Source organism: Lycium barbarum, chromosome 7 (genome assembly GCF_019175385.1).
Source record: "Lycium barbarum isolate Lr01 chromosome 7, ASM1917538v2, whole genome shotgun sequence".
NCBI lineage: Eukaryota > Viridiplantae > Streptophyta > Magnoliopsida > Solanales > Solanaceae > Lycium > Lycium barbarum.
In genome coordinates, this window is record NC_083343.1 from 73,496,024 (window position 1) to 73,511,343 (window position 15,320).

A 15,320-nucleotide genomic window follows, 5' to 3' on the forward strand; every position below is an offset into this window, starting at 1 on the left:
GGTGACGATAAAGAACAGATATCCTCTCCCCAGGATTGATGATTTATTTGATCAACTACAGGGTGCCAAGTGGTTTTCTAAAATATACTTAAGGTCAGGTTATCATCAAGTGAGGGTTAGAGAAGAAGATATTCCCAAAACAGCTTTCAGAACGAGATATGGCCATTATGAATTCCGGGCGATGTCGTTTGGGTTGACCAATGCTCCGGCCGTGTTCATGAATTTGATGAATAATGTGTTCAGGCCACTCTTGGACTTGTTTGTGATAGTATTCATTGATGATATTATGGTGTATTCTCGCACAGAACCAGAACATGCTGATCACTTGCGTATCGTACTTGGAATTCTTCGAGCTCGAGAATTATATGCAAAATTTTCAAAGTGCGAGTTTTGGCTGAATTCCGTAACATTTCTGAGCCATGTTATTTCAGATGACGGTATTCGAGTTGATACTCAGAAAATTGAAGCGGTAAGGAATTGGCCAAGGCCTATGACGCCTACCGAAGTTCGTAGTTTTCTGGGATTGGAAGGTTATTATAGAAGATTCGTAGAGGGATTTTCATCTATTTCAGCCCCATTGACGAAGCTAACCCAGAAGTCAGCCAAATTTCAATGGAATGACGCTTGTGAGCGCAGTTTCCAAGAGTTAAAGGACAGATTGACCTCAGCTCCAGTCTTAACGCATCCAGAAGGGTCATATGGTTATGTGGTATACTGTGATGCTTCCGGTGTTGGGTTAGGATGTGTGTTAATGCAGCACGGTAGAGTTATTGCTTATGTTTCGAGACAGTTGCGGAAGCATGAAAAGAACTATCCAACTCATGACCTCGAATTAGCTGCAGTTATTCATGCATTAAAGATATGGAGACATTACTTGTATGGTGTACATGTTGACATCTATACCGATCATAAAAGCCTTCAGTACATTTTCAAGCAGAAGGAGTTAAACCTGCGGTAGAGGCGGTGGTTAGAATTGTTGAAAGATTATGATGTGAATATTTTGTATCATCTTGGAAAAGCAAATGTAGTAGCCGATGCGCTTAGCCGCCGATCAATGGGCAGTTTATGTGAAGTTCCTCCGGAAAGGAAAGAAATGATTCATGAGCTTTACCAGCTAGCTAATCTTGGAGTGCACATAATTGATTCAGGTAGTGCTGGGATTGGTATTAATGATTCCACAGTTTCGTCTCTGAATGTGGAAGTGAAAGAGCGTCAGTATGAAGATCTGCAGTTGAGCCACTATAGGGACATATTTCATGAAAAAGAGAGATCTCCATTTAAAACTTCGATGGATGAGATCCTTAGATACCATGGCAGGCTATGTGTTCCGAATATTGCTATCACGACCCAAACCGATGGGCCATGACTAGTGCCCGAGTTGGACACTTGTATACGAACTTGTTAGACATAATTAGACTAATACGAAGGACAATGTAAAAATCTGTAAAAACATGTTGTAGGCTCATAATGCCATATATCAGAATGAACCTGTCTCCTGAGGAGTCACAGTTAATACAAACATAACAGAATATGCAAGCCGACAAGGCTGCCACTAAACACGTGAGTACTCAAAACGAACTACATCTGTATGGCTGACCAGACTATATATATACACAACCCACATATGTCTACAAATCTCTAAGAGTAAAACCAAGTCTATGCCAAAAGGATCTGTACCAAAATAACTCAAGCTCCGGAACAATGGAGCTCTCTAAGCAGCTGGGTAGAAGTCCTAAGCCGGAGGATCACCAAACTGAGTGTCTGTACCTGCGGGCATGAAACGCAGCTCCCGAAGAAAGGGGGTCAGTACGAATAGTGTACTAAGTATGTAAGGCATGAAATCAATATATACATAAAGTCCTGGAAAACATTTCAGACATGACAATGAATGGACAACATAGATGCATCAGTATAGCTACATCAAAGAAACACATATGTCCATAGGAATACCGCAATAAAGGCCACAACGTCACCCCCTGTCAACTGTGCCTTATGTACACACATCACTTCAAAGGCCACAGCGTCACCCCCTGTCAACTGTGCCATACACATGCACATCACAATAAAGGCCACAGCGTCACCGCTTGTCAACTGTGCCATATATACACACAACGAAGGTCACAACGTCACCCCCTGTCAACTGTGCCTTATATACACACAACAAAGGTCACAGCGTCACCCCCTGTCAACTGTGCCATATATACACACAACGAAGGTCACAGCGTCACCCCCTGTCAACTGTGCCTTATATACACACAACAAAGGTCACAGCGTTACCCCCTGTCAACTGTGCCTTATATATACATGATTAGTGAAAATGAGTGCAGTGCACGATCAAAATGAAATATTGGAATTCTGTAACATCACAAAATAACCATATACATATATTATGCTCATGACATGCATAGGAGTTCAAATAAAAACTACCGCTCCATCCCACCTTGGAGGAACAATTTGTAAGGTGAGATCAACAACAATGAGATAAATCGAGAAAATCATGTAATAGCTTAACATTTTCATATCATCGTTGAAATCATATTTGAGACCTTTAAGCGTAAAATCATCCTCAACGTAATCCCCATAAAAATATCTCATTTTTAATATTATAAGAAGCTTTCAGAGTCATAAACTTCTAGCTTTTGAAATCATAGAGATTATAGAAACACTTATGGAATCATACCATAGGAATCATGCCTTTGAAAGAAAGGGGCGAGCCTTAACATACCTGTTTAACCTCCTATTGGCTACGCTTATGCGTCCGAGCTCGTAAGTCTACATTTAAGAGAATTTACACTAACATTAGCCTCTTTATCGCACACTTATTCCGAGTTTCAAATCAAACTATTCTAAATTCTACCGAAAATCGGGCAGCATCTCCCCTATTTATATGCCTAGCCTGAATTCTCAGTTCAACAACCAACAACAATCACAACAACACCAACATCAATAGCATCATTTAAAACACCAAAGTATTCCATAGAACAGCCCACACGCTGCTTTCCAACTTTCGTAACTAATTAACCCACCATACAATTATTAACTACGCTAACTTGGCGAATAAACCGGTATTAACGTAAATAGGAAGAGATTCATACCTTTCCCTTGGTAATATTGTTATATATTCACTTCTCCGCCTTGAAATTAAGCCACAACGTGCCGTTGTACGATTTTGTAATCACAACTATACGTTGTCTGGACTAGAATTCGGAAATTCTACTTGATCCAGGCTAAAATTTGATAGTTGGAGGTTGGGAGAACTCTCCAGAGTTTTTGGGAACATTTAAGGGTGTTTGGTCTGAAAATAAGGGGATAAGCCCCTTTATATAACATTTTAGAAGCTGCCTGCACCGACTCAAAAAGTGTTCAGCGCGTTCACGGTGCCTTCTAACGCGTTCGCGCAGGCTTAATTTTCTGCCTGCGCGTTCGTTCAGTAAAAAGGTCATAACCTTTGATCCCGATGTTGTGTGAGAGCCCACGACCTACGGTTGGAGAACTCTTTCAATTATATACAACTTTCATTCTTGGCGTGTTTCCAAATTCCAAACTTATAATAGCGTTTTGGCCCCTCCAAGTCAGATTATCCGAAAATGTTCCCTTAAATCGTCCTTTTGGAGGGCTTGTGCTCACATTTAGCTTAAGGGTCCTTCTTAATACTTGCTCAACTTCCCATGTACTACTCTTATAACTTTCATATGTCCTTTACAAAATCCCGACATGTGGGCCCCACCTTAGCTTATGGTTACGAGGGCTATCATCAAGTAACGTGTTAACTGATTTACTCCATACGATCTCCAAATGTCATATATATATATATATATATATATATATATATATATATATATATATATATATTCTTATACTCAGATAATATAATCTTCACCCCTAATCCTTGTATAACCTTTCTCTCCCTTGAGCTCGTACTAAGCCGTCTACAGCCTTGGTAACGCAAAATTTTCCAGGGTGTAACATCCTTCCCCCCTTAGAAACATTCGTCCTCAAATGTTGCAGTATTGCCACCCCACCACATCATCTTTGATTCTTTAGTACAGCTATTCTTCATTTAGAATTCAATTATCTTTGCTTAAATTATAACTCGGGTCGTCTCTTCTCATCTTCCCTTAACTCCTTCATTGCCTTCGGTGAGCTTCCTTCCGTTCTATTTCTAGAAGGCTTTTCCGTTCTCGAGACAACCATGCCAATATGTTGACTACCCACTTCCCTTCGAACGTCCTTCAAGAACCAGAAATTCCTTGGTACTTTTGCAAACCTGCTTATTTCCTCCCAATTTACACTCTCATTCATTGTTACTGCCCTTCAATTCTACTTATCAGGACTTGATTTCGAACCCTTTACCTTCGTCTTGTGTCCTATACCACATATTTCATGCTTTCCATATACTCTGATGTTACTACATCAGGCTTATCCAACTCTAACTTTCAGAGAAAAATATGTCAATCTATCCTAGCGCACTTGCAACCTAAACTTCAAGACTATGTTCAGTCAATACCTTTAACATATAACTTCGTTGATTATCTTTACTGGTTGACGTAACCACATTTAAGCTATCATATCTCTTTATTAACACTTGCTTACCAAGTATCCCCAATACTATTCAGCCTCGTCCTATTTCTGCAACTGTACACGTCATCTCTCCCTCTCTTTATCAAGCCGGTCCTCCCCCTCTTTCTCAATCGTTGAGAATCTCAACCGTGAGGTTCACGCGCTTCTAATTTCCCCTTAAGTTGTTTTAGTTCCTCATCCTTGTTTTATGTCTAAACCTGTAGGACTTCATAGCGCATTTCCCAAGGGTGTCACCCATCCTAGTACTACTCTGGCCCAAGCACGCTTAACCTCGAAGTTCCGATGGGATCAGGTGCATTAGTGCCGGTATGATCGTATTCACCCTACTGCGCGACCCTTATCACGCGACCTAAACAAGTTGAAGTTCTAACGGGCCCCAAGGAAATTTTCGATCATGTATCTCCCTCCGAATTGGAAAAAGTCCCTCACTTTACTGATCAAGCAAATGCTGTTTCAGCCTTCGGAAATCTCGATGGCAAGCCACCAATTAACACATACAACTGCTTTTCCATTCCTAAATTTTAAGATTCCTCGTAGCGGTAAAACTTCTTAGCCGCAGTTATCTATAAGCAGCTTGGTTATCGGTCCTCATAAAACTTCCACTTGTCAACTATCAATGGTATCCTGCAATAATTGTACACACACAAGAAGTTCCAATAAAAGACTCATATAGCTGTAGTCGGCCTGCCTTCTTCTTGGTCTGAAGCGCTATAAAGTGAAGTATCCTCCTCATCGTCCTTGCACCGTTCTGGTAGCCCTCTCATCATGGTGATTGTTTATATGGTTTTATGTCATATACTATTACAATTGGTATACCTAGCGGCTTGAAATTTCACGAGGGTTCATTGTCACCAGCTTGTTTTGACCAATCGCAATATCCTTGATCCCCTTTCTTGCGACCTTATCTCCTTCTACTCGCATAGCTACTCCTTACATTCCTTGACTCATCTTACTTCATAACTCTCTATTACTCCTCGATTTTTCCCATTATCAGGTGTCAAAATTCTCCTAATACCTTAGTCCGCCCTTGTGCTTGCACTCAAGCTCACTTGCTTCCCCCCTTAAAAATTTTACCTTAAGCTCGTACTAAGCCGTCTACAGCCTTGGTAACGTGAAATTTTCCAGGGTGTAACAGTTGCAGAATTGCGCCCACAAATTCTGGAAGAAGCCCATTACTCTCGGTATTCTATTCACCCGGGTGCAACAAAGATGTATCACGATCTCAAATTGATATATTGGTGGGATGGCATGAAGAGAGACATAGCAGAATTTGTAGCCCAATGTCCAAATTGCCAGCAAGTAAAGATCGAACATCAGAAGCCAGGAGGGTTATTGCAAGCGATGGAAATTCCTACGTGGAAATGAGAAGTTATCAATATGGATTTTATTATAGGATTGCCCCGTTCCCGAGGCAAGTATGATTCTATATGGGTAATTGTGGACAGATTAACAAAGGCATCTCATTTTCTCCCAGTCAGAACCACCTACTCCGCAGAAGATTATGCAAGATTGTATCTCAAAGAAATTGTGCGACTTCATGGTGTTCCATTATCCATTATTACAGATAGAGGAGCACAGTTCACAGCCAAGTTCTGGAAGTCCTTTCAAAAAGGTCTAGGTACCCAGGTGAAGCTTAGCACAGCATTTCATCCACAGACTGATGGGCAAGCCGAGCGTACTATTCAGACCTTGGAGGATATGATGCGGGCATGTGTATTAGATTTTGGTGGTAGCTGGGATGATCACTTACCCCTTATTGAGTTTGCTTACAACAATAGCTACCATTCCAGTATCCAAATGGCTCCGTATGAAGCCCTATATGGAAGGAAATGTAGGTCCCTAATTGGATGGTTTGAAATAGGAGAGGTACAGCTAATAGGCCCGGAATTGATTCAGCAAGCGGTAGAAAATTCAAAGTGATCCGGGATCGATTGTTGACAGCCCAAAGCCGCCAAAAATCTTATGCGGATAATCCCAGGCGAGACTTGGAATTTCAGGTTGATGATTGGGTATTTTTGAAGGTATCGCCAATGAAGGGAGTGATGAGATTTTGCAAGAAAGGGAAATTGAGTCCCCGCTACATTGGACCCTATAGAATTATCCGTAAGGTGGGCCAAGTAGCCTATGAATTGGACTTGCCTTAGGAGCTTGAATCAGTTCACCCGGTTTTTCTTGTCTCAATGCTCCGCAAGTGTGTTGGAGATCCCAAGAGAATTGTTCCGATAGATAATGTGCAAGTGATAGAAAAGTTAGCATATGAAGAAGTTCCTATTGCCATCTTAGACAGGCAAGTACGAAGACTTCGAAACAAAGAAGAGGCTTCAGTTAAGGTCTTATGGGGGAATAGCAGTCGAGAAGAGATAACTTTGGAAGCGGAAGAGAAAATGAAGTCCAAGTATCCACCCTTATTCCAACCCCCAGGAGAGGTTCAAGATGAAACTCCGGCAATATAAGGTATGTATGCAGTAAATGAAGTGTAATAATTAGAGTATCTGAACACCCCTATTTCCATCATTACTCAGATATTATGTCCCTTATCTTTGGGAACTTTCGTAAGTCTTCCTTAGAGTTTTATTGTGTTGTAGCCCTGTGAGGCAGATTATTATGGGTTGTTGTGATAGGATGGTAGCGCCATATTACAGGGGAAACTCTGGCAAAATTTTTGTAGATTTCCAGAGTACTTAACATTCGAGGACGAATGTTCCAAAAGGGGGAAAGAATGTTACACCTCGGAACTTTGGGTTGCTGAGCGGTGAAGGGACTAACGTAAGTCAAGGTGAACATGATGTCCCTAAGTGTAAGAAGGGATAATTAATAATTCTAATTAAGATTCCAAAGAAGTTAGAGGCAAGAGAGGAAAGATCGTTAAATGAAACTTCACCACAGTTCTGCAAGAGGGGGGTTCGACGGTCTTTCTTTGTACCGTCGGACGAGTCGACGCTTCGTCGATTGTGCCATAAAAATGAGTTGGAGCGAAGACCATTCGACGAATAGGTCGACGCTCCGTCGATCAGTTCGACGGACCGTTCTTCTCACCGTTGAATGAAAAGAAACGACAGATTGCTCACTGGAAATTTAACGACTTCGACGGCCAGATCGACGCTCCGTCGATCGCACCGTACATCTTGATCAGGACTTATTTCATGAATTAATATAAGAACCCCTCCTTCATTTTATTTCATTTCATCTTCCACTCTCCTCTCTCCAAGAACCCTCTAAAACCTTTTCCATCATTCATCCACAAGAAACTAAAGTAAAACCAAGATTTACTACACCAAATTCATGAAATCAAGTGTATGAAACCCATTAAAAGTTCATCTAAGCCAAGAAAACTCAAGAGAAGTGAGTTAGGGTTTTGGTGCAAGAAGAGAAGCTCCACTTGAGTGTTGTTCATCCATCATCTAAGGTGAGTTTTATGACCCTTTTATATGGTTTGAGTGGTTAAAGGTTGAAACACTTGGATTGTGGAAAGACATAGAAATTGGGTCATGAATGTGTGAATAGTGTCATTGTTGAATAGTGATTGGGATGAATCATGAATGTTGGTATGCTGTGATTGTGAATATGTTATAAGTGACATTTAGACCATGGAATAAGTATTATATATGATAAAACGCGATAACGAATTATAATCATAATTGTGGAGAAATCAAAGAGAAATGGTGAATTGTGGTAAGTGTAGATAAATGATGATTGTTGCCTATGATATTGTGAATATTGTTATTAGCGTTTGGGAGTTGATATAGAAAATGGGAAAGTAGTATAAACAAAAGAAGTGTTGCCCAATTTTCCCTAGAAATGATAAAATGTTTTTATAGCCGAGTAACTAATGATAATGCGATTCCTCTTGAAGGTAGAAAAGTGGGCACCAAAGGAAACCAAGCGAACGATAGATTAGTTAAGCGCAAAAAGGTATGTGAGGCTAGTCCTTTCTTTCTATGGCATGAATCCTATAGCATGACTTTCTTTCTTCTCCATGAATCTCTTAAGTTCCGGAAAGATATGAGCCTATATTCCCAATTAGCTACACAAGGTAATGAGTTAAAGTATAGAAGTTCTAGATGTTCATGATATGATGTTCCTGAAGCGTCAATGATTTCATTTATTGCTTACACTCACCTCATATACTATTCCCTTCAAGGTGAGGCAGGATGTTAATGAGTGCTCCATAAGAAAATCGGGGAATCACGACTTTACGTCACCCCGATACAGCATAGTTCTCCTTGAGTCTTTATGCATGCACTATGATGAGCATATTATGATGATGATATAACACCGCGCCTATTTGGCCGGGCAGTCACCGCTAAGGCGGGCAGCTATACACCATGGCCAGACGGCATGGGCAGACACCACTAGTGGGCAGCATGAGATGATACCCTGGACGCGGGAGGCCTGGACGCAGGCTAATGATTATTACACTGATCCGATATGGACAGGCAGCTTATATATTTATGCATATATTATATGATGATGATTATGAATAGGCCAGTATGCATCACTTCATTTATATTTGACAGTCAGATACAAATGTTCCTTATTGATACTTCATTTATTTCATTGATGTGATATTATTGTTTATGTCTCTCATACTCAGTACAATGTTCGTACTGACGTCCGTTTTCTTTGGACGTTGTGTTCATGCCCACAGGTAGACAGAGAGGCGATCTTGATCCAGACCTGTAGGAGCTGTTAGCTGTTTTGAGAGCACTCCATTGTTCCGGAGGTGCTTGTGGTTATCCTTTTATGTACATGTATGTTTTGGGCACGACGGGGTCCTGTCCCGTCCATATGTCTATTACTCTAGTAGAGGCTCGTAGATACGCAGTGTGGGTGGTATGGTCTCACGAGGCTGCTACCATGCATATATATATATATATATATATATATATATATAATATTCCAATGACCAAAAGGCTTGTGCATATAAAAGTATTTATGTCTTCGAACGAAAGATGATTTTCTCGTAATTTAAGTATAATTTTTATAAAAGAACGTTTAATGAGCGTGATAAGTAGTAGAGTGAGGGGTGCTAGGTGGTTAGCCCCGGGTACCCGTCGCGGCCTATGGCCGGGTCGTGACACTATCATAGCATATACATCATGAGAAAATACCGATAATATACCTGTGACCACATCAGGAGAAGACTCAAGATCTTGGCGTCTAGCTAAAGCATAAATACGGTGCTGAGGACCGCTAGAACTGGGGACTCTCCCCCTGCCTCTACCATGGCCGACTGGCGCATGTGATCTTGGCCCCATAGGGCATATAGATGATGAAGATCCGGCTACCGACCCTGGAGGCTGGGTCCTACCCCACCAACTGAGGGGAAATCACGCATAATATGGCCTGGTCGACCACATGAATAGCAAACCTCTGAACCCGATCGGCACTGACCCCAATATAACTTCCCACACTGGGAACATCGTGGTAACGGGTGGCCTCGCCTTACCCGAATCACCTCTAAACTGAGATCCCGAAAAACTCTGACTCGGCCCGGAACGAGTAGATCTATCGAATCTCTGGCCTGAAAATCGTGGAGGCGCACTAGTCATAGAATGGCCTGAATGCCTAGAACATTTCTGTCTGTGCCCGCCTCTATACTCACTGATCGGACCCGAAGATCTAGCCCTCTTGCTATGTCCCCTATCATGCTCACTCTTACTTCTTTGTTGTTGTAGGCTTTCTTCTAAATTTTGAGCATGGGCCTGAATGCGTGAAATATCCATATTGTCCTGAAGGGATGCAGTCAAGCACCTATCCATCAAATGTGGCCCTAGGCCTTTCACAAATAGGTGCACTCGGTCACCCATATTCGCTACCATGGCCGAAGTATACCTAGCCAAAGAATTGAAGCGGAGACTGTACTCTAAAGCACTCATGCTACCTTGCCTCAAATTCAAGAATTTATCGGCTCTAGCTCACCGAACTTCTGGAGGCAAATAATTTTGGAGGAAAGCATCAACAAATTCTTTCCATACCGGGGGAGGCGCATTGGCTCCCCGTGAAGTCATCCAAACCGTGTACCAATGAACTGCAACATCCCTCAATCTATAGGACGCTAATTCCATCAATTCGGTGTCTGAAGCATGTATCAAGCGAAGTGTCCTCAACATTCGATCAATAAAATTCTGAGGGTCCTCATCCGGCTTTGATCCAAAGAATTTCGGAGGGTTCAAGCTAATGAAGTCATGGCCCCTTGCACTGACAGTCCTATCACCTTGCCCCGTACTTTGCCGCTGAGTCTGGGCAGCAACCAATTGAGTAAGCAAATGAATGGCCTCTTTTACATCTTGGCCTGAAGCATCCGGTGGAGGAGCCGGAGGTGCTGGAGCTGGGGCTGAGGCTCCCTCACGCTCCTCAGAAACAGGCACTGATTGGGAGGACTGAGATTGAGCCGCATTCTAGGACTCACTTTCTTCTATAGCTGTTGGCGGTGCTCTTTCAGCCCGCTTTTCTGCTACTGTCTGTCCCTTTTGGGCTGCCGTAGCCTTTCTCTTTACAGGCATCTCTGAAATACATAACACATGACATGGTTAAGGAAAAGAAGTTCTTATATCATAGCTCTATCGCACGATCTTATGAAGAAAAAAGGTCATTTATTCCTAAATTGCCCGCAGCCTCTTGTTTATAAGTGTGGCGCGCAACACACCCATAACCAAGACTCTACTGGACACGGCTCGTAGATACACCCTAGGACAGAACTGATCTGATATCACTTTTGTCACGATCCAACCAGAGGGCCGGGACGGGCACCCGGTGCTAGACCACCCAGGCACCTCTAACATACCTTTACATTTACATCTAGGTGAGCCACATATTAAATCATACATTCTATCCCTCAATCATACTACTCCCATTGGACAATCAATACATTTATCTCATCATTAGCAACTATGCCCATATCAATGTACATAAGCTGACGAGGCTAACAAAATGATATCCAAAATACAGGCCGACAAGGCCAAACACATCTAACCATATACACATGTCTACGAGCCTCTAAAGAGAGTATGTCATATCATATAGGCAGGACAGGACCCCGCTATGCCCATAAATATGTACACAAAAGAATCAATACCAAAAGCTATATCTTTGAATGAAATGGAGCTCTGCTATGCAGTCCCTGAGAAATATAGCTATGGATCAAGCCTGTCTCCCTGGCCACCTGCGGGCATAACGCAGTGTCCACAAACAAAAGGACGTCAGTACGAAGAATGTACTGAGTATGTAAAGCATGATCAATATCATTATAGAAGCATAATAATCAACATAAGGGATAACATATATGGAAGATGGTAGTATCATCGTCATAAGCACTTACTTGCCTTTCATAGGGACTTTCCATTTCTAATGCGTGACTGTGTACATACATTCATATCCTTATCCGTACTCATTTACATTTCGTATCCATAATCGTATTCATATATGTATTCTTATTCGTATTCGTATCATGTTCGTATTCATACTCATATCGATATCATATGCATATCCATATCATATACATATCCATATCATATATATATCATTTACATAGCATACCCAACCACGAAGGTTAGGTGTTTTACATACCCGACCATGGTTAGGCTCGGTTATCATACATACCTGGCCAACCAAGGCTCAGTGTTACTCATACCTGGCCCTACCAAGGCTTCAGGGTTATCTGTACCCAACTGCAGTGGTGCGCGCGCATCGTCATATATATATATATACACATCTATATATTCTACCCGACCATATAAGCTTGGGGTTTCACAATAGCCATACATAGGCACACATACATATAAGCTCATAGGCATCTTTAGCATTATAACTATTATCATCGTCATCATTATTGTTATCGCTATTATCGTCGTCATCATTATCATCATCACCGTTATCGTCATCGTCATTATCGTCGTTCATTATGTCTATCCTCATAGGATTATTCGTCATATAAGGAATTTAGTACAATCATAATACATATCAAGAATTATAATTTTTGTAGCTTTTTGAAGATAGAATCATTTGGAGAGCATCATAGGCTCATAGAAGAATAGATATTTGGCCAAAGAACCATGCCTTATGAAAGAAGGGGTAGCCTTACATACCTTTTCCATTCAACTATTCTATCACTTGCACGTTCTCCTTCAAGGCTCACGTTTCTACCTTCATTAGAGTTATACTATCATTAGAAATCGATAGCTACCATACATGACTAAAACTAAAGAAAATTGGACAGCATCTCCTTTATTTATACGACTTCCTCCATATCATATATCAACTCCCAAATGTCAATAATACATTCACAATATCATAACGATAGTCTTTATTCTCCTACTTTATCCATATTCTTCAATTCACTTCAAGTCACCCATATCCATGGTCATATCACACTATTGCATTCGCTCATATACAATGTTTATCCCATGTTCCCAATATCATTTATAACATGATTATATTCATAGCATATCAAGAATCATTACTCAACCCAAGCTATTACTCAAAAATGACACTATTCCCACATTCAAGACCCATTTTCTATATCCTTTTACAATCCAAGTGTTTCAACTTTCAATTACCTTAAACAATATGGAAATACCATAAATCTTACCTTAGATGTTGCAGGAATAAGCTTTGGGTGGAAATACTTCACTTGAGCCAAAACCCTAGTTCATCTCCAATGAGATTTCTTGACTTGGATGATCTTTAATGAGTTTCTTACACTTGGTTTGCTTAGTTTGATGAAGTAGATCATAGATTTCTCTTGTGTTCTTGTAGATGAAGAGTGGAGAGGATTTCTAGAGAGTTCTTGAAGTGTGGATGAAAAATGAAATGAAAATAATGACTTGGTCCCTTTTTAATAACGTGAAAATTTGATCTGTCGGGTAATTATACGGACACTTATACCGTCCGTATAAACTTATACGGTCCGTATAAGTGACCGTGAAATCGCCCGTCCTTCCACTCGATTTTGTAACCATTTGACGGCACTTTATATGGGCCGTATAAGTGACCGTAAAATCTCCTCTTCAACAACTTGCCTCTGTGACCATTATACGGCACACTATACGGGCCGTATGACTTTATACGGTCCGTATAAGTGACCGTATAATCTCACCCATGAGGGACTTCACTGTGATAATCCTGCGGTCCATTATACGGACCGTATAACATTATACGGACCGTATAATCTGCTGTATAACTCATCTTTTCACTGATCTTTTTCTTGTCACTTCATTTGATCCCAATACTTAGGGAACCTTCTTAGCACTTGTTTATCACCTCATTAACAATTTAAGGGACTTTATAACTCTTCTCCAAAGCATCATTAAATCATCATTAACCCGTTACTCATGATTCCTTTTCGATACCTATCGTATGTCTTGCCTTCTCTTGGCAAACTTTCTTTTCTTATCTCGAATGCCTTTGAAATCTTAATTAGGGTCATGAAACGTCATTCCTTACTTATTTAAATATCGCATACTCGTACTCTTCGTTAGTATATTCACTGTGCATCAACGAAAAAGTTTCCGTGGTGTAACAATCAAAACATCAAAACCTCAAGATAAATCTAAGGAAGATGATTGTTCTTGTTTCTTTTCAAGATGGTGATAAACTTAATCTTGGAAATAGTTGAGTAAGGAGAAGTTATTCCATTATAAGGTATGTTCTTCCTATTATTTACATGATTAGGTTGATTTAAAGGTTTAGCAAGTTTTGGAGAGGAAAGAGTCATAGAAAAGAAGTCACAAATGGTTAAAGTGAAGAAGATGACTATGAGATGAACTTGAAAAGGGATTTTGGATAAATTTGAGATTAAATTTAATATAACTTCTTGATTATGATGTTGAGGATGTTGTTATTGTTGTTTGGGGGTTGTTTTGTAATATTGTGGAAGTCGATAAAATAGGGGCAGTGCTGCCCAAATTCCGTTAGCTTCTTAGTTGCTCTAGTTTGAACTTATGGATGTTTTCAAGAGTTAACCTTTAGTATGAATCCTCTTGAATGTAGATTTGCGGGCTTGAGAGAATAACATTAAGTAATTAAGGAGACATAAAGGTATGTTAAGGCTAACCCTTTCTTTCTAAAGGCATGACTCCCTAGTTGTGAACCTATACATGATATCCACAATGTTCCTATTCCTAGAAATGCTAGAAGCTCATAATTCTCAAGATTCTCATGATATTGTTGACAAATGTTCTTTATGATGATAATGATAACGATGATGATAATGATTTCATTTCTAGAGATGCCAAAGCTTAAAGTTCTTGATGTTCTCATGATACTATTGAGCTTGTCATATGATTATTGATTGTATTCATTGTTATTGATCTCATCTTATAATAGTTGTTCTTCCAAGGTGAGATATATCGATGATGATGATTCCATAATAGAAATTGGAGGTTTACCGATCTTACGTCACTCTGATAGAGTAGTAACATTTAATTTGGGCTCTTATGCATGCTTTATATATATGTATGTATTTTCTCACACCGCGTCGTGCTATAGCCGGCCGGGCAGACACGTAGATGTGCACACCATTGCAGTGGGCAACTTATGATATCATCCCGGACGCGGGATGATGATGACATGATGATACCACCATGCCTACATGGCCGGGCAGTATACTATATAGTTATGTATGTATGAGATAGTTTATTTTTCTAAAGCTAAGCATGCATGGCATCCGCCTTAAGAGGCAATCAGATGGACATGTTATTCCTCTTATCTCATGTTACTTTCCATATCTCTTATTGTGT

General features: G+C 40.5%; 1 pseudogene; it reads right to left on the bottom strand.

The window, feature by feature from the left end:
* Positions 1-4,783: 4,783 nt before the first annotated feature.
* LOC132604838 (5S ribosomal RNA) lies at positions 4,784-4,901 on the bottom strand (annotated as a pseudogene).
* Between the last annotated feature and the right edge of the window lie 10,419 nt (positions 4,902-15,320).